We start from the raw sequence: 24,740 nt of genomic DNA, 5'->3' as shown, positions 1-24,740 counted from the left end.
CCCCGGCGGGGCGGGGGGGGGGGGGCTCCAGGCATCCCCGCAGCGCGTTAACAGCCCATGCGGACAGACTTCGAGTTTCAAGGGCAGAGAGAACAAGACCACACTAAGTGCTATCAGCAACCGAGTGGCAAGAAGACAGCTGGAGAGAGTAGACAATATGGAACCAAACAATCCTTTAACTTAAGGACAGATAAGTACACCTTCTCCTGAGTGAAAGGGGAAGCGCCCCCGACAGTTCAGACAGGACCAAGCTTCTCCTTGCTGTAGGGAGGATACAGAAAACTTCTCCAGTGACACATGCCCCACATGTCCTCCCCCCGCCCCGCCAAGAGTTTAAGCACATGCGCTCTGGGGTGCCAGGGGTCTCCAATCCCTGCCCTGGGAGAAAGCTGGCCCTCTGCAAAGTCAGGGAGCCCCAGAATGCAGCCTTCCACGGCGTCCCCCAGCGCTGCAGCATGTAGCCACATTCCGTTTCTGAGAACAGCATCCCAAAGCTGAACTGGGGAGTGCCCAAGCAGGAGATGGAAGGATGTAAATCAAACCGCCACACAGACAAACCCTGTCGAGAAACGCTTGGTGGCTCACTTTCTCTTTTTTATCCCCTCTCCAAGCGTCTGGAGGAAAGCTGCTCTGTGAGGCCACACGCCCAGTTATCATCTTGAACGTCACTCACTTTGCCCACGACAGGTTCCTGAGCACCTCGGACAGGCAAGCCCCCTGCTGGACTGGCCAGTTGGGGGACAAAGTGCCACCAACCGGGCTGCAAGCCGCTCCGTGGACACTGCTGACACGTGAACTACACCTCACTGTCGGCAATTCTCCAACTTTTCTCTTTGCCCCTTCCCCTTCTGAAAAGTTCTTTGGATCTTGAGCCAAGTATCAAGAAACTAGGAGTAACTCATAGGGACAGCCCCCCAGTGGGATAGAGACCCCGTAAGCCCCAAGGAATCCTTATTACTACCCCAGTAATTCTCAATGGTTTGGTGGCGGCAAGAACCTCCTTAAGGGTCTGACAAAAAAATTACGACCTTCCCACAGAACGACGCACGTGCGGCTATAGCCTCAACATTTCCCTTCAGCATCAAGAGTTTAGGGAGCCCAGAAACTCATCCTGGGGGTAAGCAGGATAAAAATCCTGCTTTTACTTGACATATAACTCACCTTCCTTTAAACTATGAATCAGGTCAAGCTTATTAAAATTCTCATCAGATTCTAGAAATGCACAAAACATCCTTGCAGATCACCCCCACCCAAACTTAAAGATGCCTAGGGTGAAGTGAAACACTGTGGAAGAAGAAAAAAACAAAACAACACAGAAAACAAGCCAGATTTCCCTCCCTTATTATTCATGTCTCAATTCACAGCAAATTTCAAGCAAATTTTTTTAAAGATTTTATTTATTTGAGAGAGTGAGCAAGAAAGAGAAAGAACACGAATGGGGGGAGGGGTGGAAGGAGAGGGAGAAGCAGGCTCCCCACTGAGCAGGGCGCCCGACAAGGGGCCAGACCTAAGGACCCCGAAATCATGACTTGAGCCAAAGTCAGACACTTAACTGACTGAGCCGCTCAGGTGCCCCTCACAGTAAATTTTAATACGAAGAAAGTCGAGCGGAACAGCTCCATGGTTGTTTTCTAGAAACACCATCTCCAAATAAAATGAATTATAGTTCTATATATAATTATTAAAAACCCACGTCACAGAGATGAGCCTCTGGAATTTAAACTTTCCAAAATACAACTACGACTCTCATTAACATGTGAACTCGCCCTTCCTGCTCATTTAAAAAAGATACTTTAAAAAAGTCCACCAAGTAGTCTCCTCAGTACACACAGGGACCCAGAATGGGAGCACGCAGACCCGACACGCTTGACCCTGAAACTTCTATCTTCTGATCTTGGATGTAAAGGATCTGAATACTGAAGACATCTTGTAATTAAAGCTGAGGGACAAGGGGTTACTGGGATTCTACCAGGCCTGAGGGATTCACAGAACTCAGCAAGTGGATAAGTACAGGACAGTTCTTGGAAGAAAATTCGAGATACCCTTCACCTCTATCACCATCACCTGGGTGGGGTGGGGTGGGGAGAGAAGGAGGAAGAAGAGGGGAGAAAAGACCAGGTGAGGAGAGGCTATGTCCTAGAAGGTGACTAGGGCAGGAGAACGTGAGAAGCACAGGCTGGAATCTGGAGGGGAGGGTCTCGGGGCTCCTGCCGGGGGACGCGGTGTTTGCATTCCCACACAGGCTCTGCCCTGATCCACTGGAAGCAGGATGACTTGCAGAGGGCAGAGGTCCATCTGTGAGGATGAGGGGGCAGGGAAGGCTGGCCTCCAGCCCACAGGTCCCCGAGGAGATAAGGGACAATGCTATGTAAAGCCAGAAAGAAAAGATTAAGGAGCCTGTCTCCAGGTCCAATGAGATAGCAAAGGGGAGATGAAAGATAAAAGGGAAGATCTTCTAGAAACAAAGCTTCTCAGCTTCTGAAAACCCAAAGGATTCTTCAGTGAAATCTAAAATCTCTCCTAAAGGCCTGCGGGACAGATGGGGTAAGTCAGATGCCTAGGATGACAGGAGAGGCCCATGGATGCTCTAACAGGGAGCTTTATAAGCCGCAAGGACATCTCTCTTAGACCGGGCTCCATCAGAAAGGAAAATACTCTTCCCTCCCTCTTGTCTAGGCTGGGGACAAAACCGAACCAGACGAGGTGTCACACCACGGCAATGCCCATTCTCCCTGGCCTGCAAAGCGTGGGGCAAGACTGTCTCCTCTAACCAGGACAGCCTCGTGTGTGCTGTGAAGGCTGACAGCTGTGATGACGGCTCTGAGTTCCAGGACGTTGATGTGTTTCTTGGCGATGGGCTCAGTCTATGCCTTGCACGGGGCGCCAACCCAGGCAAGTCACCGTCTCCCTCACTGGCATGGGCTTTGGTCAGATGAGGCCTTGGAGTGTCCCATGGAACGCTCCAGCAGGCTGGGCCCAACTCGGCAACGTGAGCTGCTCTGGCCAGTTCTGCATTCTCCCCGCTGGGTGAGGGGGAACAGAGAAGACCATGTATGTGGGCCCTCCCACGGGGCTGGCTTCTGAGGTCTGCCTCCAAAACGTCCCCTCAAGACGACAGGAAGTAGTGAGACCTTCTAACCTGCCATTCAAAGCTCCCTATGCTCTGGCCTTCCTTTACCTTCTGGCCTTCCTGCTGAGGGTGACCTCTCTGTTCAGTTTCTTCTCCCAGAATGCACCTCTGCATGCCGGCCCCCTCCACTCCTATCCCTCAGGGGCCACCTTTCACACTTCATTCCCACTGAGAGAATTCCTGAAGCTCTTTGTTATAAAACTCTGACTCTGCAATATTAATACCAACACTACGGATGAGGATGATGGCGGCTACCGGGTCTTGAACACTACTTGCCATACGCTAAGTACAGCATCTCACTGCATCCTCCCAGCCCCACCCGAGGAGCCCTGGTCCCACTATACAGATGAGAAAACTAAGGTGCAGAGGGTTAAGCAACCTGCGCATAAGATCCGGCAGCAGAGCAAAGCAAATCCAGCTTCGAAACACTGCTGAGTTTCTTCTGGACAAAATCTGCAATCCTGGCACAGGGCTGGAGAGAACAGATGCACTCCCTCAGTCACATTCTCTGACTCGTCACAATCATATTCTGAGTCACTCCTGCCCTTCCGGACTGCTCGGCACCTGGCCTTGCACTTCTGCCTGTTTCTAGGCAGGGAAAGGACCTCTCTCACACCTTCACCTCTGCCTTCCTCTCTCTGGCAGGATGCATGGCTGGACTTCTAACTCAGACTGGAAAGTTCACTGCACAGGACAAGAGTCTGCAAGCACTCATTGCCTTTGCTGGGCAAAGAGATGGGGGATGGGGGCAGGGGGGCACCTCCACATTCTACACCCTTGAATTCTAGAAGAAGGAAACTGGAAGGAAGCCACCAGGCTCTGCCTGAAATCCTGAATAGCCCGGTTCTGCCCGAGTGGCTGGATCCAACTGATCCACCAGTGTGACCTCAGAGGCCATCTATGTCCCCTAGGCCACTTCTGCTTCCATGCATAAGGAAATGCAGGCCTTGAGTGAGAGGAGCTCTGGCAGGAAGCCTACACTCTCAGGTCCTGGGGTTCCAACAAGGTGTCTGTGGGGGGGAAGTAGTGGGGGAGGGCAAGAGATAGGGAACACAGAACCTTGGGAGGGTGTAGGCACAACTGCACAGAGCAAAAATGATGTAAATACCACGTGAAGGGAATGTCCGTCTCATCCAGTGAGAAGTTAACTACCATTGATCCTGCCACACAGGCCACCCCAAAGTGTAGTCCCCACGAGGCAGCATCAGAGGACCTTTGCTAGAAATGCAGATTCTCAATGTATGTCAGTCAGGTCGCTATGCTGGACACCTGAAACTTACTTACACAGCGCTTGTATCAAGGATTCTGCAGTAAGACCAAAAGCAAGAAAAAAGAAAGATGCTCAGGCCCCACTCCAGAACGTCTACATCAGAAACACCTCTGGGGATGGGCCCTGTGAGTCTGTGTGTTAGCTCTCAGGGGATTCTGGCGAAGCCTTGCGAACCAGCGTTCATCTTTACAGAGAATTCTGCAAGAAGGCTGACACAGAACCAAGGATCTCCCTGAGAAACTTTCCTTTTGCGAGAATTTGGAAGGAGCCACTGTTACAAAAACCAAGGCGCTAGAAACTCGGATCTCAGCTCTAATTTTAGCTGTATCCACCACGATGAATGAATGAATGCATTAATGAGTGAAAAGAAAGAAAGGAAGGAATGTAGTGTGTGTGTGTTGGGGGGGGTGGTTAATTTATGCAGGGCCTATTTCAGCAGCTCAGGAATGGGGACATGTCAGATGTGAACTTCAGACAAGGCAGGGCCAGCCGCAGTGCCGCGCCTCGGGGAGACTCTGGACCCTCAGAGCCATCTCTCCAGCAAATGGCATCCGCCAAGCTGTCACTCCCGGGAAGCATGCTGTGGGATGTTCTCCACAGTCAAAGCCGGCAGCCAGGATTTCTGGTGGTCCTGGACACCCTCGCGGGCCCCACAGATTTCTCTGCTGCTCACGGGAGAATGTGCACCCCAAAGAGGGCCGGTGACAAGAACAGTCAGGGAGGAGAGCACTGAGGGAAGGCAAATCTGAAGAAGCCCCATTAGCCTCAAAGGGAGCTCAGGGTCTCCTGCGTTGTGTCTCTTAATGGGACCCTCGGATGGAGAGGGACAAATGGAGCAGAGGTCACTCCTCCAGCCTAGAGCGGCTGCCCCGCACCGATCAGGTCTCAGGAGCCCCCATGGGTGCCAGGATTACCACAGGCTGCTGGCTCCCCACAAGTAAGGTTCACTATCCTCGGGTAAAGGAGCATTTCAATATTCAGTTAAGTCCGGGCGGGGGGCAGGGAGAGAGAGAGGAGCAGCCTCAGGGGAGTGACAGGTCCCATGCTGGAAGCAGTTTCTCTCGTAAAAATAAAAGTCACTTGTGGACATTTTGATGGTTACAGGACACACACACTTCAGCAGGGAGCCAAGCGCTGACTGGAAGGCAAGCTTCTTGCTGACCAAACGTCACCGATGAAATTTACTATCCGAAATACCAACCCCTGGAAAGACGGGCCGATTTCTGCGCCCGCTGGTTTATGAAACCGTCCATGGGATCCTACTCTTCTTCCTGTATGTCTCCACAGGGCTCTTGGCTTCTTCGGAGGAAGTGGGGCAAAGTCCGGGGTATAAGCTTCTGGGTCGTCACTGAGACCGGGAAGCAGCAGGCTGCGTGCCTTGCAGCGCTTCTCCTGGGAGCACGTCTCACTGACAGGATGGAACTCCCGCCAGACATGTGGAGCGAAGTCACAGCTGTCCGAGAGGCCCCGTTCACCTCCCCCCACCCCCAGCCCCGTGGCCCAAGGGGCTCAGCCCTGTCCCTCTCTCTCCAGGTGAGCTGGGCTTTCCCTAAACTGGCCACCGGGATCTGGTATTTCATAACCTCCTTGCCCAACTTAGCAGAAGTGAGCCTGGTTCCCTACTGGGCCTGAGGAAGCGGGTGAGAAGGACCACGGTGGGCAGGCCAGGGGGGCCTAACTAAGGGAGCACTCAAGCTGGGCGTGGGAAACATCACCTACCCCCAGGGCACAAAAGGCTCTTCCGGGCTAAGCCAGAACAAGTCTCCCTGCGGGGGACTGAGCTGAGAAGCCCCCACCCTACCCCACCCTAAGATGTGCCTCGTCTTATCAGGAAAGGGTGGGGAGAGGCCTCCACATCACACCTCCGCTGAGGAGTTTAAAAAGAGAAGACTATTGCTATAATAGAAAACAGGATTTAAGTAAGGGTCTGTCAGAGGTCTGGTGTACCTCCAAGGACGTGTCTTTCAGAGCACCTCCTTCTCCAATAACTAAGGGGGCACTGACCCTTTGTGACACAGACTCTGGGCTAGAAAATTTGTTAGGTACTTTACATGACTCCTTCCCCAAACCTTGTGAGGCAATGGTGAGGTTATTTGCTAGCTATTAAGCAGCTCCTAGGGGGTAGGGCCGGGATTTTATCTAGCCCAGGGTTGCCGACTGCAAAATTCTTATACCTTCCTCTGTACCACGATGATGATGATCATGGAAAGACCATTCAGAGAAGAGCCATGAGCACTGGGAAATCAAGTCAGGGGGAAAACAAGAAATGGCTGAAGGAACCAGACATGTTCAGCCCATCGAAGAGAAAGAACGGGAGACACCTTGGAGGCCTTCCAAGTGGGGGTGGGGGTAGGCAGCGCACCCTCTTCTCACGTGCCCCCACAGCATGAATGACATCTGTATAAAGAAGCGGCCTGGGACCCCATAATCCTTTACGCCAGAGCTCTGAACAACTAGCACTGATCACAGACAGAATGAGACCGCAGTAATGAGCCTGCTGTCCCTGACAGCAGGCAAACAGAGGCTGAATAACCCTGACTTCAAGTTTTGCAGTGCCCGGGTGACTGTATCCGATCATCCTTTTGACTTTCAGATTTCTATACAGGGGAAGAGGACCGTCCCTCTCTCCTAATCCCATCAGATTCAGAAGCAGGAGGGAGGAGAATAAACTCCAGAAGTAGGATTTAAAAGAGCGTAAGGTGCGGAGTCTGAAGTCTTGAACTAAAAGTTCTGCTTACCACCCGTGGCAGCAGGTGCGTGAACCTCAGCTCACGTCCAGAAAACGAAGCTAGTCATGCTGCTTTCACAGTACAGAAAGCAATCCAAGGAATACTCCCTAAGACCCTTTACAGGTACAGCACCTGCGAACACCAGCTACCCGTGTCACGCCATTGAGCTCCCAGCGTCCCAGCTTCCCCAGCCCCTGAGCCAACTCCCCCCAACTCCTAGACTCCTCCGTGGGCTTCCCCTATTGCCAACGCTTTCAGGGGAGGGGTCAGTTTGAGGATCTTTAGAATTTTCCATTCCAGCCCCCTAGTTTAACCCTGAAAGATAATTGAGCTTATCACGAATGCAATCTCATTAAGGACAAGGGGCAGAGCAGCTGCTGCCCCGCTGGCTGGCTCGCTCCAATGTTGCAGGGAGAGCAGGAAATAAAACCCCTCCAGCTTCAGTTCGCAGGGGAAACAGATCCTGGGCAGCTCGGCATTTGCTTAATCAAGGAAGCGGGCGCTGCGGGCTCTTGCGGGCCCTGGCTCATTCCTCCCCAGTGCTTCAGCACCTCTCCCTCTCAGCTGTGCCACCTGACTGCAGGGCGGCTGACACCCAGCCACTGGCCCCAGACCCTCCCCCGAAGTGGGTCTGGGTGCCTTTAATCACATTTACGGCTTGGAGGAGGAGGACGCTGGAGTAAAGTTCAGCAGCCGTTTGCAGAGTTTTAGGCAATATCCTGCAACTCTTTCACAGGCCCTGAGGTTGCGGGGCTGGCCTTTCAGACACGCTTGGGTAAAGGGGCTGCAGAAACAGGATTCTCCACTCTCTCCCCCACTCGAGAAGCTGGATGCAAGCTGACCACCCCCACCCCCTGCCCCAGGCAGATGGGTAACCTCGGATCTGGGCTTCCAGCTCCCAGAACTTGGGGCCATTTCGGGGGGACAGCCCTTATAAAACCAAAATTACTTTCTGGGAGACAGAAGTATTGTTCCAAAATGCTTCAGAGAAGGCAGTGGAAGGAGATCCCCTCTTCCCTCGCCCACTGGAAAAAGGGTCGGCTCTGGGCAACATCTCACAGTGGGCGATCAGACATTACGAAGGGTCAGCTGAGAATGACTGTACCATGCCCAGGCCACCAGGTGCTCCATGGCCTGCAAGCTATGCCCTCTAAAGGATGACCTCTTCCCCTAGCTTTTGCCTCTAAGGAAAAGTATTCACCCCTGTATCTATGAAGAAAAACAAATACTCTGAGATATAAGCGGCTGACAAGTGTTTATCGCCAGCCAACCAGCCAAAAACATCAGCAAGCAAGTGATTTTCCTTTAAGTACACTGAGCCCAAACCAAGAAGCTACTCTGGGGGGCAGGACAGGACACCAGGAAGGCAGGTGCCACATGGCTCCGGTCCCCCAGCCCCAGCCCTAAGGAGCCGGCCAGCAGAGGCAGCTCGGGAGGCTGGCTTCTCTGCGGGGAGACGAGCACAGGGCCTGGAGGAAGTATGAGCCACAGAGGCCCTCCTGGCGTTTCTGCCCTGAGCCTCTAGGAAGGTGATCAGTTCCCCACAACTGCACTCCCTGGGGTGTCTAAATGCGTTGCTGCGGCCCCTGCACAAAGGGCCGAGCCCCACAGCCCAGCGGGGTCCCAAAGGAGCATAGAGCGCCCCAAGCCCACTGTTGGTTTGCGTCTAACTGAGCGTACACGGGGCACCGAGCTTGCCCAGGCCCTTCAGTGTGGGATCACAGGACAAGTCCCATCCTGACCCCTGAGAACCTTTTGCAAGCCCCTCAACTTCCCTCCTGAGTGACAAAGAATAGGAAGGAAGACCTCCAAGGGGGAGATGAACACCAGCTGACTGAGCACTGGGCCAGTACCAGCAGGGAGCCTAAGAGGAGACTCAGTGGTGAGAGATCATAGGGTCCTGGCCCCTGGGGCCTCGACGGCAGACCGGGACCATTCCAGACATCTGCCCAGCTCCGGAAGGGCCTGACGCGTCTCGCGGGTCCCCACGGGTGAGAGAGCCCCCAGAAGGGAAATTTTTGGAGCACAAAGTTTAGAGACCCTGGTGCATGCCGAATTAACTTAAGCAGTGTATTACAAACATCCCCAGTCAAGTGGGGATCTCAGCTGAAAAAAGACCGGCCTCTACCCATATTTTGACACAAAATTGTCTCCGTGTGTAACCACGTCCTGTTTCTCGAATGGAGTTCTTGAGACCACCTGCAGTCCTAAAACTCCCTCCACTCACCCCCTTCATTTTACTTGAATGCCTGTGATAAAGGCACCCTCGTGGCGTTGGAAAAGAACATCCCTACCCTTTCCTTTTATCTTCGCTTAACAGTTTGCCATCCAGTGATAGGAGGGGCCTCGCCTCCAACAGTCCGCCCTTTTATCTCCCGCTGACCACGCAACACTACCAAGCCAAGGGCTGGATTTCCTGCAGCGCCCTCTGAGGGGCTGTTGGACTTGTTTAAAATATGACTGGCCTCCAGAACCTTGGAACAATGCCTGAGCAACACCTACCCAGCATCCATTTCAGCTCCAGCCTTGAAAGCCTCCAAGTCCAACGTACCAGGGCTCCAAGTGCCTCAATGTGGGAGGCTTACTGCCTCTGAGCAAGAGAACTCACTTTCCAGGCTCACGTATTTGCTTCTTGTCTGTAGCCAATGTAAGGGCCACTTTCCCCAACGTCCAGAAACCCTAGATGCTACCTACAGTAGCTCAAGTTAAACTGAGTTTCCATTGTTGTTTTTATAATAATTCAGTGGCACTGAATCCCATCCTCTAGCCGCTGGAACACAGAGCAGTATGCCATGTGCTTTCTCACAGAAGCCTGGAACACACAGCACCCATCGGCTGCAGCGTGAGGACAGGCTGACCTCTGACGTCCTTCCAGGCCTAGCTCTGTGTATGAGACTCGGCTATGCTAGAAGGCACAGGTCCTCAGCTCAAACTCTCACCTGCTCTGAACACCACGAGCATTCCTGTGAACGTCAAGGTTGGCCATGGCGGCAAAGTCCTATTTTGTGGCGGACCGAGGCTATTATGGGACAGCCATGCCACTTATGGGATGGGACGACCAGGAGTTCATCCATCAGAGCACAGAGGACCCCAACTCCCGGCCGTTCGAGGCTGTGAGTTCCATTTTCTTGGCATCACACCAGCATATGTGAGGTTAATGGTCTCAGAGAACGATACGATCAGATGTTTCAAACAGTCCACCAGAGTTCCCGGAGAAGAAGAAAAAAACCTTCACAAAGTCAAATAAAAAGAAGAAAAACTTCCTTGTCTACGTCCCCCTTAGCCCCTCACAATCTCCCAAGGAAGAGGGTTCGGGGATGAGGGGAGGGAGGGAGGACAGGCAGTGGAGTGATGGCAGTAGGCAAGGCCATGGGTTAGACCCGAGGCCAAGGAGTGACATTTGCAACACAAATTTCTGTGCCATCACTCCAAGATGGAGCCAGTGTTTTTAGGATCCCTCTTTATGAGGCCCAGCTCAGCCACATGGTCCCCACGTAAAACGCAGGAGGCGGCACTCTGTGTGGCCCTTCTCCCGCTGCCATGGGGCTCGGCCCTGTCACTGGCCTGTCAGTGAACAGGAGCCAGCTCCCTGGCCTGGCCCCACGGGCCAAACAGCAGGCGCTCTACAACGTCCTCCGTTTCCTCCCAGCCATGAAGTCAGAACAACCTGTACAGACAAAGAGAAGCGAAAACTTGCGAAACGAGGGCATCTACCCTGCTCACTGAATATGCCTGAGGAAACTTTCTCAGAGACCTTTTCAGATGCTTCACTGCAATTCTGGAAAGAAAAGGCAGTCCCCTATACCCAGGCATGCACATGTTCACACAAACCCAATTTCATGCTCTGCTGGGCCCACCACTGCAATGCAGAAGTCAAACCAGAACACCAGAGCGTGGCCCCCGGTTACTTAACGGATTTGGAATTGTAACTGACACTTACTTTTCCATAAACTCTTGTAGAGGCCGGCGACATCCTGGCATGTTCCCAATCTGGAAAGAGTCTTCCTAAGGCCAGGAAGGGAGAACGGCCTAAGAGATTATACAATGATCTGCTACCTGACTACAGGGGAAAAAATGCTATTTGCAAGAAAGAGATGTGGGGGAAGAAAGTCTCTACTGTCTCTTTATTCCTTGTAGTTAACCCCTAACATTACGCTCTAGCCAAGGCAAGAATAATCCTTTTAGGGTTTCACCCATAAGAAACTAGCTAATTGTGATAACTTTTTTTCTTTTTCTTTTTTTTTTTTTTTTTAGCCCTATCGGCTGAGATTCATTCAACAGGACTAGAGTTTGGAAGACAGGCAAAGTAATTCCAGTTCTATCTGATGTAAAATCTCGAAAGGACCATGCTACTGGTGGGAGTCATGTATTCTGTACAACCCAAATTTATAATCAAATGTGATTATTCATGAGGCAAACGCTCCTTTAAATATTTTTAGCTTGGAGAAACAGAAAACCGAGGGACACATTAATCCGCCAGAGCTGCCAGGCTCACAACTTTCACAGCTTCTCCCTACTTTATTTACTATGGCTTTAGCCACCAGGCAGATTTCACTTTAAAAACTGAGTCTCCTTAGTCTCCTGCGGTCCGACTTCCAGGCCCATCCTTGCTGCTTTCTGTGAACTCAAGCCGAAGTCCAGGAAGACTGCACAGAAAATGTGCGTTCTCGGCAAAGGGTTAAAATGCATTGCTGAAGATGTTCTGTACTTTCTTTGTGCCCTTGATGTAGGGTGATTTTTGGTATCAGTCTGGAAAACCAGAGACAGCGTGGTGGCCATTCTCAGACATTAGTGTACGTACCTCCCAGATATGAAAGCCACCAGGAGCTGTAGGACGGAGCCCCCTGGCCTAGAGATTGAGGAGACAGGGCACAAGGAGGTAAATTCCAATCCATGGGAAAGCAAATCATGAGCCAAGCACTTTTGGGCTGACAGGTTCCCAAGGTTTAAGTCATCAAGCATGAGGGCAGTAGGGCAGAAGCAAAGATGAGCTTACAGAAAAGATCTGGCTTTCAGAAGACAGGGCGTTCCAGTTAGAAGGAAATGTACAGAGACCCAAGAGGTCTGGACAGGTCGTGGCGTCACGAAAAGCACAGGCTGCTGCGTGCCTACGTTTTCACCCTCCTCGAGGAAAATAAGGAAAAGCAGACAGTTTGCTGGGATACTCACAATGCTCAATGCATTCTTTTCTGAGGTTCAGGTGCCTCCTTTTACAATGAGATGGTTGAGACTGGTTATTAATGGTGATTTTTTTATGGCAAAAGAAAAAAAAAAAAAGGCCACCCCTTCAGTCTACCTGCAGAAGTTTTGCCTTGAGTTTCTGGACCCTGAAAACAAAACCCTTGGGAACCATCAGGCTATATGCCAATGCGACGTCTGAAAGGAGGGAGAGTGGAGCAGGGCAAAGGGCAGAGATGGGGTGGCCAAACTATGCTGGTATCAAAGTTCCATCCACGGGGATGGACTTCATCCTGTGGCTATGAGAACCCACTGAAGGTCCACCCCCTCCCTTTCCAAAAACAAAACAAAACAAAACAAAAAAACCGTGAGACGAAGTAATCCAACCCATATTTTTAAAAAGTTCTTTGCAGTAGTTAAAGAAATGGACAATTAGAGGCACGTAACCCAGTTAGGAGGCCACTGCCATATGAGGGACAGACAGGAGGACTGTGGGATCCAGGAAGACATCACCAAGGGCCGGACCTCGCCATGGAATGAGGGTGAGGACGAGGGAGATACTGGGCTTCTGCTTGGGCAAAAGAGTGGGTGGCAAGGCAGTTAAGGGAGATACAGAAAAAAAATTCCAGTACAAGGAGAGCATAAAAAAATTCCCAGTACAAGGAGAGCATAAAGAGAACACAGCAGGAAGGGACTCGTTATCCCACAGCAGGATTAAGGACAAGTTCTGCCCCAGAGAAAACCTCCCATGCCCAGAGCCAGAAAAGGAGCAGATGGGAATAAAGAAGGTTCTGGAGGAGGTGGAAAAGGAGGGCAGGGAGCTACCAGGCGCAGAAGATGAAACACGCGTGCTTGAGTGGAATACGTAACATATGGAGCCATGTAAACACAAGTATTCCTTGTCAAACTGACTCTGCTAATGAACGAACACTGACATAAGCTGCTGATGTTGGGGGAAGGGCACAGAGCCTAACTCCCAGGATACAAGTCTACCCAGAACTGTACCACATGTAAAACAAAATCCATCCTCCTCTCTCTTTCAAACAGCCTATCCTATAAAACTCCCGTTCTACGGAACTGATAGCATCTAGAACAGCGAAGTCCAGGTGAAAGTTCTCCAACAATGAAAATGGCCTCTGTCTGGGCAGCCCAATATGGTAACTGCTAACCACGCGTGGCCACTGAGCACCTGAACGGAGACTAATGTAACTAAGGAACTCCATTTTTAAATTTTACTTAAGTTTAATTTAAATTTAAATAGCCACATGTGGCTACCAGCTGTTGTACTGGATAGCGTAGGTTTATGGTATTTTTTTTTTCCTCCAGTAATCTTGGGTTACTAGACTGCTGTCCTTCATTTGCTTCCTGGGGTTTTTAAGCCCTAGAGCAGGAGTAAGGATGATCTGGCGTGGTTTTACCTGCAGGCATGAGAAAGAAGTGAGCTGATCCCAGAAGTAATACACTTTGCTATGAGTTTTCATTCTTCCCGGAGTTTACCAGAGTTTCAATGCATAAAGGGAAATCACCCATGAAACCAACAACAGAGGGACATCTCCTAAGCCAGACTGACTTCTTCTCGGTGAGTCATCACCACCCTGCCCCATCTACCCCAAACCTGCTCAGACCTGGTCCCACCTCCGACATGAAGGTCAATGTGTACCAACAAGGGAAAATGGTTACAAAATCAGATCAAGTTTAAAAAGCAAGTCAGTGCCTTTGAGAATTCTGTGTTATGAGCAAGTATTTATGACAAAGTCTGGACAATGCAACCAGAAACGAGATATGGGTCATGGGAATACAGTGATGTTTAAAAGAAAGGTGTAATTTAGTGTCATTATAAACTTGATTTTCTAATTAAAAAAAATTTAATACACAAAAAAAGAAAACGGTCACGCAGCACTCCTTAAGATAGGAAACGGTTGCCCTGCCTTCCTCCCCCAATGTAAGTATCTCTAGCCTGTGCCTGGCACACAGTAGGCGTCTGTTCAGTTCACTCTAAGTTAAGCATGGGCTGATGAACGGGATGAGATGCTCGGGTTGGCAGCCTCATCCTACAGACAAGTACAAGATTCATACCCTCGAAGGAGACATGACGGAAGGAGCACCGGGTGTTGTAAGCCACCGCGGAATCACCGAAGCCTCCCTCTGAAGCTAATAGTACAGTATATGTTAATCAAATTACCAAACTGAATTTAAATAAAAAATTTAAAAAGATTCATATACCCTCAAAACTGTGTCTAAAATTTGCAGTAGTCATTTTTGGGGGAAGAGTCCATAAATTTGATCTGATTTTCAAATGCTCCTTTCTCTTGTGAAGATGAGATCAGTCATGTCCTACGTGGCAGTGACTTAATAATTAACTAACTGAGTGAAATCAATCCCCCAATGCCTACTACAAACAGCTACAATTTTAGGACAGAATTCATCCTACCGGAAGTGGGGGAGATCACGGGGATCCCCATTTCTGTCACCATTTGTGTGGTTTTGTCCTCCCCCCACCCAACCCAGTTACTCCAGGAACAGCACTGCTAGAGCCAAGTTAGTTCCTGGTGCTATTATGTTAAAACTTTCTGAGGGCCCGATACCACCCCCTCTGGGCCATCAAAGGCACGGAGGAGGATTTCTTTAAGATCCACCGAGAGGTGTAAATGTGGCCGGCACTCTAGCAATTCCTGGGACTCTCAGAGGGGTCCCAGAACAGAGGGCGGTCCGGGGGAGGATGTTTATGTTGCAATTAACAAAACATAATGGCATTCGTGAGTCTTTTTTAAATAGAAGCCCAGAATTAAAACTGGGTCCCTCTATGCACCAAACAGTCCTTACTTAAACTGCAATGCATAAATAAAATAAAGTGGCTATAAGTGGGAGGATTATATCAACTATAAAATTCAAGAGTCACAACCAGGGGAGTGGGAAAAGTGACTGACGAAACGGTGTGGGGCGAAGGGGGCTGGCTTGGTCCTTGTTCCCTCATGTAGTCTTTGAGGGCGAAAACGAACCAATTTTTTTTTTCTGGCCTTCCAGCTGTCAGAGGTTAAAACGAAACGAAACAAACTTGTCTGAAAAAATTAACCAACAGGAGCAGCCATCACCCTTCAACTGACTCGGAGGGAGCGATATTTCACCCGAGGCCCTCAAACACAGCGTGATGATAAAAAATGCCTTGGTTGGTCACCTCAGCTGCTAACTATGGCTCCAGCACTAGACCTGGGGTGTGTGTGGGGGTGTTCTAGAAGCTCACCACCTGGGTGAGGGAAAGCAGCAGCGACAAGAGGGTAAGGTCTAGGCCATCCTAAGTTAACGTCCGGGGGGAACACTGGGGCACCTGAGAGAAGGGGTGTGAGGCTGCAAGGAGCCCAGATGCAGAAGGGACCCCGAGGAGCCCCTGGGGCTGGGGCCTGCTGATGGGCGTGTGTGGGGGTGAGGTGCGGGGAGCTGGGGCAGCGGGGCTGCAGGCTCGGTGTAGGCAGAGAAGATGATGTCAGTGTTCAGAGAACCTGTTGGAACACGGAACGCGACTGCAGGGGAGGGAGGCCTGACGAGAAATGGGAACAAAGGAAACACAGAGGTAGGCAGGCTGGATATACAATGGAGGAGCAGAGGGGCGGGGGGGGGGGGGGGGGGGGAGGGACGTGGCTAGAGTCACGGGCTAGATTTCCTGCCACCCTGGGAGGGTGACTGGGAAGAAGGTTCTGAGGGTGACGGTGGTCAGGCTAAGTGCTTTATTCGACAGCTGGAAAGTGAAGAAATGACAAGAATAGAAGGGCAGGTCTGGGTACTCTGGGATTAGCACAGAGGTGAGAATGGGAGCTTCTGAGGGCACAGGGGATCCATCCCTCCAGGAGAGGTGGGGCCGGTGCTGGGGGAGCCCCGAGACAGAGCCAAAAGGGTCCGGCCTACGGAGGTAGGAAACAGGGCTGGCAGGAATGAGGTCCCCCAGGAAAGAGCAGGGTGTTGCGTCTGCATCGATGTGAAAGCAGCAGCAATGAAGGCGCAGGACCCTTCAGAGCCTGGGAAGACGCAAAAGCACAGAAAGGAACCATTCCAGGGGCTGCTCAGGAAGCTCCCAGCTGGATGAGCTTCATCCTGAACACACAGTAGGCACTCAAGTGTTCTACTGATTAGTAATCTCAAGAAAACAGGCAGGGGTCATATGCTGTGTGGAGGAGGAAGAGAAAAGGGGAATTGATGGTTTAAGGAGTAGAGGGCCCCAGGGAGGCGTGGGAGGGAGCACAGTGGCAGAGATCAATAAAGGCCTCCCCAGCAGCTAAACCCGCAGGCCCCGGGTACAGCCAGGGACAATGACGCTGAAGGGTGGGGGGAATGGCTCTCCGTTAGCTTAGGTATTTACAACCATGTGATCCCGATCTGGAGGTGCCGTGGATTAAGAACAGGCTCAGGGGAGCAGGGAGTTTGGTCCCTGGAACCCCAGCCTCCCACTCAGGGTGAGTCTGGCATCCTGTTTCCCACTCTGGACAGCTGGCTAAAGAGGAGGAAGGAAAACCCTTGTTATTTCAAACGGTGGCATCTTTTATTCTGGCTATCTGAGGCAAGCCTGTCAGGTTTCTCCCAACAGATGCCCAATTCACACATGCAGCTGCTCTCCTGAACAGGAAACAAGTGGGATTCTACCTACAAATACCAAGGGCACCAGGTCTCTGGGGGGGGGAGAGAGAATGCCCAACCCAAAATGGTTTTCACAGGCTCCCCCCACTCCCCGGCTAAACTTCTAACCCAGATGCACCTCAGTGCGGAATGCGGCTGGGAAATCGCCAGGGACCCACAGGAGTTGATTATTAAGGATGCAGCCTTCCACCACCAGCACAGGGGTCCGCCATCCTTCTCCCTCGGTAAGCTGGTCTGGGCAACTCTGCCTGTGATTCAATTAGCCTGAGTTGAGTTGCTCTTTTTAGGTCAGTTCTTTCTTCTTTTGTTTAGATCTGACTCAAGATTTACTTCAATTATCTACACGTCTGTTAGGGCACCTAGGCAAATTCAACCATCTAAAGTGAGGGAGAGGGAAGGAAGGGACGGGATCTTTACTAAAACAACATAAGCAAAACAGCCCCTGCCCCCCATCTCTGTTCTCTAACATTACCAAACTCCTGTACCAGCAACTGTTTCTCAAAGGAAGATTCTAGACTCTTAAGTCTGAATGTGAAAAACTCCGTGGTTAAGCCCTGGCTTGCAGAAAACTAAAAATTTCAACAATTCTGGAGTGAAATGTTATGTTCAGAGCTATACAGAGCATACCAGCTGTTCGCAGCCAACACGAAAACCGAAAGGGGTGATGCTATCTTTATCCTCTACCTAGAGTCAAAGCTGGTGCCGGCCTGGGCAGGGCTGCCAAGGAGCTGGCTGGGTTCTAGCCTGCTGAGCACAAGAGACAAAGACGGCAAGGAAGTACAGGGGCTGGCAAAGTCCACCCAAACAAGACAAACAACAGACCCACCTGGAAGAGAGAAAATGCAGTTAATCATTAACAACTTTGAAGGGATGCAAGGAAACAGCACCGCTGGGGAAGCAGCTTCCAAGGACATGTGGAAAATCCTTTTCATTGGTTCAAAATTGGAAAGATTTGATCCATCTAATGCTTCCTGAATCTCCCCCCATGGAAGGAGGGGAACCCTTTCATCAGTTTTCCTGGGAAGGAGAAACACCGTCTCCTCTATTAAAACTCAAGCCCTGATCCTGAAAACTTAAAAGAGAAACCTCTCCAGACCACGTCGTGGAGCGAAGCCCCAGAGGAGCGTCTCAGAGAGCAGATGATGATGGAAAAGGCACCGGAGGAGAAGTCCTCCTACGCCCGAAGCTGATGCAAGGGTTGGCTGGAGAGAACGTTCTCGTGGTGCGACCAGGCTACCTCACACTGAGAAGACGCTTCCCAGCAGCCAGCGGGTTCTAGCCCCAACAACCCCGTTCTGCTGCCCAGCCATGCGTCTCGAGCACGGGCCCTCGCTGCCCGCAGTCTGCCACATGCCTAAACCACCAACGACCCGAGCTGCCGGTGAGGGGGGCTTCACACTTGCAATGGGGAACGGCCGGCGACACGCCACACTTCCTGCTAGTTCTGACACACTGTCTCCAAGAAAAAGAGAAGAGCCACCGCAGGGCCGGAGATGAGCCGGCAGAACTGCACAGCACTTAAGGAGAGGACTCGCCAGCCACGTTTCCTGGGTTCAAATCCCACCTCTTCCGCTTGCCCACCGTGCTGTGTGGCTTGACCTTGTGACACTGTGCTGGGCCGGTTATCCCTCCCTCAGTCTCCTCAGCTGATGGCTGTTGGGAGGAAGGCCTGAGTTAAATCTGCTAAGGGCTTTAACAGGGTCTGGTGCACAGCCTGGCAACCCTCTCAGTGCTTGCCATTGTCATATAGGTGCGCACCCCTGAGCGCACGTTCACTACGCAAATACACTAATTAGCAAGGGCACATCAGCACGTCAGGTTTGATCCACTAATTACTGGTTCAACAGGCGCCAAAGACATTCCATTCATGCAGGGCCATGGTCCTCAAACTTGAGCACGAACCCACAGAGCTTACTGTCACAGGGGTCTGGGGACCCGCTCCAGAATTTCTGATTCTGATATGTGCACAGTAAGCTTTAAGGAGATAAAATAAGAAAGGAGAGTGGCAAGCATGCCTGTGGCCATGTGCTCTTCCACGTTGCCCCGCACCCCTACACCTCTGCAGGGCAGGGGGCAGACCCCATGACGAGTTCTGGCCAATGGGCGGGGAGCCAAGATGCCTTCCAGCCTGATGCTCTTTAACATGGCCAGCCATGTGAGCGGCGAGCTCCGGCCTTCCCAGAGCCAGCGGGAAGTGTGTGTGTGATGCCAAGGGCAGCTAGAAGATGAGCATGGCCTGGATCCCTGGGGCCACCGACCTGAAGGGAGCCACACGAGGGAGCGGCTAGACCTGCACCGATCTCCCACGAACGAGAAACAACAGTCCGCAGGGTTGAGCCACTGAGATTTTAAAGTTTGTTTCATGCTTCAGCACAGCTGAGCATAACCTAAGATAAGTCGTTATGAAAAGAACCTTCACATCCATCTTATTAAGTACCACCCATCAAACACAGATGTGAGGTCTTTTATAATAAAGTCCGTTAGCGAGGATTTCTACCTTATTGTCATTCGCTTCAATTCATCAAAAGAGGGGAGTTTTGTTTTGCTTTTTTTTTAATCTCCCATTTGGGATCTCTTTCTCACCAAATTTAAAAATTCTTCATCGCAACATGATTACATAACAGTTGCCAACAATTCAGAAAGCTAACTATGCTAAGAAGTACTGAAAATGTGGACAGTAAATACACTGCAGGATTTGGACCCAGAGCCCCATGAAACACACATTTCCACTCCTGGAAACCCTGGAGAAATGGCAGCCCAAGAGGAAAGGGTTTCAATTTTATTTATTAAATCATCAGTGAACTGATAACATATTTTGCCCAAATCAAAGAAGGTGATGTCTTTAAGGTAAAAGCTTCACCACTGAACCACAAAACGACTCTTTAAAAGAAAAAAAGGGAATTTCTAGTCAACCTAGGAAAATGTGCAACTTAACAGGCAGGTAATGAGCTGCCTGTCACATACAACCTTTTGGGTGATGTGAATCAACCATGAAAATTCTCATCTCCTAAAAAACACCAGACGTATACACAGCTGAAACAAAGCAAAATCCAGAACTCAACAACGAAAGCTAGACCATTCTGAAATACATAAACTTAAAAAAAAAAAAAAAAAAAATGGGGGAGAGAAAATTTAAAAATAGGTAATAGAATCACATATGGGCCTTCCTGGTCTAAAGAGCAGAAGAGCCCTTCTGTGGAGGGTCCTCTGTGAGGAGTAGCTCAGCTGGGTGGGCTCTACCACTGATCTCAAAGGTGGGGGGACTTCTGGCTACAATTCTCCCTCACTTTTTCTGCAGAGGGCAGGAGAACCACCCCTCTGGGCACACACACACATACATTTTAAAACTCATCCCAAAGGAGCTCAGTGGCTCTCTGCTCCCCACTTAGCACAGGCGAGGCGAAGCTGGAAATGAACCGATCTGCCGCTTCTGGCCTTCTCGAATTCCAAGTTCCGAGGCCCCTAGAGTGCCTCATTCTTGGGGTATGGCACATTCCATCTCTTTGGGTACTTCCACGCGGCCAAAATGGGGGGGGGGGTAAACACTCATATAATGCATTTGGCCACATATTATCACTCAGCTTTTAAACTCAAGAGTTGAAAATAAAAAAAAAGGCCCCAACACTCAAAGCTATTCAGCAAACGGTTGGTTTTTTTTTTCAGGAGGTATGAAAAAGTCATTTAAAAAAAATGAAAACCTGCAAACTTAAACATCTTAAAAACAAAACAAAACGAAACTGTATGACACATTACCTTTAAGGCGTTAGAAACACCAATAAAAGTCTCACACAGACCCTGTTTTAAAACAAGGTTACTTCTGCACTTTTCATTAAGGAGCCAACACTGGAGGACACTCCGTTAGGACATCAGAGAGAACAGGAATAATGTGCAGTTCGATGACAGGTGAATTTACTAATAATCACATAACTAAAGAAACTCAGCATCGCATCTTGCTAGTACTCTGGAAGACCCCTGGAAACCCCTATTAATTAAGCAAGTTGATTTTCTGAAGCTCCCTCCATGACCTCAAATCAGAGTTACTGTGTGCGCATCTACAGAGAAACATAATGGGAACATCCATGTTTAGCAAATGAAAGCCGTTATAAAAGCGACCTCAAGTGATTTTTGGAGTCTAATTCGCTCAGCACCTTTCCTCCACAGTCAGGTTTGAGCTGAGGGAATCAACTCCAAAACTATTCCCAGGGTGTTTATAAACATTATGCTTCGTACAGCCAGAAGCCCCTTTCCAGTCGCTTAGAACATGCTGTCCCCAAATGAGGACAACACTGAGTGTGAGTGTTATTGGCCTAACAAGATGGTTCTCCCCATCCTGCTGGCCCAGCCTGGCGGCCACCTTCCCCTACACACAGGGACTGCAGGGTGCGCACCGGCAAAGCTTGCTCCCCTCTGCTCTCACTCCAACTGGCACCCCAAGAAATCTTGGGCTATACAAACGCACATCCCTGTGGTGTTCAACTTTTATGAGCACCTTCGGCCATGATGCAAGCCAGTCTTGGCTAAAAGACTCCCAAACCAGCAGAGCGCCAGCGGGCTGATCAGATGACTCCTCAAATCCCTCGGATAAAAGCAGGCCTTGTCCACTTTTCCTTGAAATCTAGAAATCCTGGATAAGACCCGCAATCAAGTCACATTTCAATCCTCCAACAACCTTAAATCAATTGATCAAATTCTTCTCTTTGGGTCTCACCACCCCTCCCTTATAAATCCTGGATGTCCAACAAAAGCCATGTTAGCCGGCTTTTTTAAAGCAGACCCCTGCCCCCCCCCCCCCCCAGCACTTACTTTAAACAAAAGATAAAGATCACGTGCAGGGACAACGCTTTTAAACAGACAACAAACATTCTGGACTCAGATGTTAGTAACTGCCCACATTTTGGTTAGGCCTTTGAAGTGTCTGGGGGCATCGGAGTATATTAAGTGAGAGCTGCCCCCTTCCTTCTTCGCGTCAGCCCCCAGACCCACGGATAAGTGCTGTGAGCCTGTGATTCGTGGAAGGCTGATCTGCAGGCAGCCAGCAGCTGTTCAAATCCAGGCCTGGATGCTTCCCTCCCTGGCACAACTCCACTGCCCCAGCTCTCCACGGCGGTCCTGAGGCCCGTCCACTCAGAGGATGCTGTGAGCACATCATCTCCAACTAAGCCCTGCCGGGAGCTAGGGGAGCTGGGGGTCGCTTCACAGGTTCCACCTGCACAGAACAAGACACAAGCCCTTCCACCCTGTGCCACACCCCTCCTGCTCTGTTTCCACCCCAAAAAGTCAGCACAAAGACCTGCTCCTTGCTTCCAGGGAAGTAATGCTTTTTATTACTTTTCCATCTGTTATGAGCGTCTCACATCCAGAGAACTAATTCTTACTCTGTGAAGTTCAAGTACATGTTACTTCCCTTCCCCGACAGAGTCACCAACATCCACCCATAATACTTTCCACCTTCAGTGTGGCTATCAGGAGGTACAGTTTCCAGGGATCCTCAGAAGACCAAATTACAAAACTAATTACATTTTCAAAGGGAATAATTTCTCTTGGCAAAACAATACTCAGGAAGCCTATTTGATTCAGAAGCAGAAAAGGTTACACCAACCTCTACTCAGGTTAACGCACTGCAGCACATCGGAATGCACAAAAGACTTAACCGAATCTACTACTAATAGAAGCTAATTTAAATGCATTTAGGAGTATGATTATAAAGACGAAGACCTCAGGAACCTGCCCTATGCAGATAAAAATCAAAATTCCTGAGAACCATTTCTAGGAATTAGCTGCCCTGGGGGCTTTTCAATCCTGGGATTTCCATGAAAATAGCTCCCAAATTCTTAACAATACTAAGTGCCACAGTCGTCTCCATCTGCAAAATGGCACTCTGGAGAGGAAGGAAATTAACAAATAACCTAAAAGACAGACTAATCACTGGCGAGTGAGCACTTAGTTTTTCAAATTAGGATTGTTCCTCTTGGCCAAAAGAGCCATGCAGACACTACTCTGGGGGACATGGACATTTCTGGGCACAGACATGAACTGTGAAAGAATAATGAATACATAGAAAGCAGACTCATAAAACAAATAAAAAGTGACAGGAACTCCTTTTTTACAGAAACTATGACTCTCCTCAGGTACCTAGGACTGCTCTGATACCCACCAGACAGAGGGTTCTTTTCTATCACCAGCTTTTAAAAATTCATGATGTTTTCTGTATTATTTCAGCTAAAAATACAAGAGAACAATTCACAGTAAGAATACAGATAAGCAACCTGGTAATGGTATTTGGACATCATCTGATTCTGCCAATGCATCATGCCCCCCCCCCAATATATATATATTTTTTTCCTGGTGCGAAATGGTGGTTTATTAAAGCACGGGTACAGGACCTGTGGGCAGGAAGAGCTGCTGCCCCGGGTTGTGAGAGATGGCAGGTTATGTACCTTGCGGTTGACCCCCCCACCAATATTTGAGCAAAATAAATACTGTTTTAGTGTATCCATGAATATACTAGAAGCTTCATCCTAACACTTCACGTTAATTCATAAAGCAGCTGCACATCACTGAGGGTAGTTGTAGGGGGAGGTATATTCAGAAATTAATTTTCCATATAAAACTCCTGGGTGTAAATCACTCTAGACTATCTTTCAAACTTCCTCATCTCCTTAAGCAGAGCATGGTGAATCAACGTTATGATTAATCTTTTTTTGGGCGATGACTCAGGATCATTAACAGTGAACAACCATTACACAAGGTGCCTTCGGAAACTAGCGTAACATCCCCCCTATTTCAGTTCTGCCCCATACCACAGGGCCTTGGTCGGCCATGCTTTTTTCTTAACTGAACTTTTTACTGAGATCACTGTGGATGTGCACGCAGTTGTAAGAAACGACACAGAGGACTCTCTCCTGTTCATGATCCCCATTTCCCCCAAGGGTAGCCAGCTATGCTGTTTGAATTCTTTTGCTCCATTGCTGACATCCTTTCTTGCTACTGTCAATGTGTCTCCTCCTGAAGGTTTGTCTCCACCCCCAAGCACCAACTTTGGCCTCTAATTTGTTATGGACTTGAAAATGGGAGAAAATTGGAGACAAGGTGGCCAGGTTTTTATACACACACACACACACACACACACACACACACACACACACACAGTTACACACGTATGTGTGTATGTATGTATATAATATATATTTTTAAGATTTTATTCATTCATTAGAGAGAGAGATAGAGCACAAGCAGGGGGAGAGGAAGTGGGAAAAGGAGAAGCAGACTTCCCACTGAGCTGGGAGCCCAACATGGGGCTCGATCCCAGGACCTGGAGATCATGACCTGAGCCAAAGGCAGATGCCCAACCATGTGAGCCACCCCGGTGCCCCAGGTGCATTTAAATATTAGAAATAAATGGTCCTAAGGCGCAGACCTAGAGGATCATCATGCTTCAAGGGTAGGGAGTGTTAGTACTAAGACTTCGTACATCTGCATGGCTTTGAAAGTTTTATTTTGCATAACCCATACCTCCCCTTGTTCTCCCTCACTCACATGCTAAATATTCTGGACTTATGGATGCCAAATACATGACCTCCATCTAAGTGATATATTACTTTTAAGCTGACTGAATACTAGCTAATCAACTACTGTTTCCCTATGGGCAACTAGAACTCTAGCAGAACCTCTGTCTTACTCTGAACATTATCTACTAAGCACCGTTAACAGTCTGAAGTAAATACATGTAGCTTAAAAATATATATGTATTTTTAAAAAATTTTTTCTGGACTCACTGACATTTTTAAGGAAGTTTCAATTTATCAGT

The 24,740-nt window shown here is 49.6% G+C and overlaps 1 protein-coding gene across 5 annotated transcripts in view; it reads right to left on the bottom strand.

Annotated features, from left to right (window-relative positions):
• LOC111156656 (ras responsive element binding protein 1) overlaps positions 1-24,740 on the bottom strand; it is a 128,173-nt gene that overhangs the window by 68,889 nt on the left and 34,544 nt on the right. The window lies entirely within an intron of this gene.

This window comes from Enhydra lutris, unplaced genomic scaffold (assembly GCF_002288905.1).
Source record: "Enhydra lutris kenyoni isolate GAN:26980312 unplaced genomic scaffold, ASM228890v2 scaffoldscaffold48, whole genome shotgun sequence".
In the NCBI taxonomy this organism is placed as follows: domain Eukaryota; kingdom Metazoa; phylum Chordata; class Mammalia; order Carnivora; family Mustelidae; genus Enhydra; species Enhydra lutris.
Note: the sequence above shows the minus strand (reverse complement) of the source record. Positions and strands in the feature narration are given on the sequence as shown.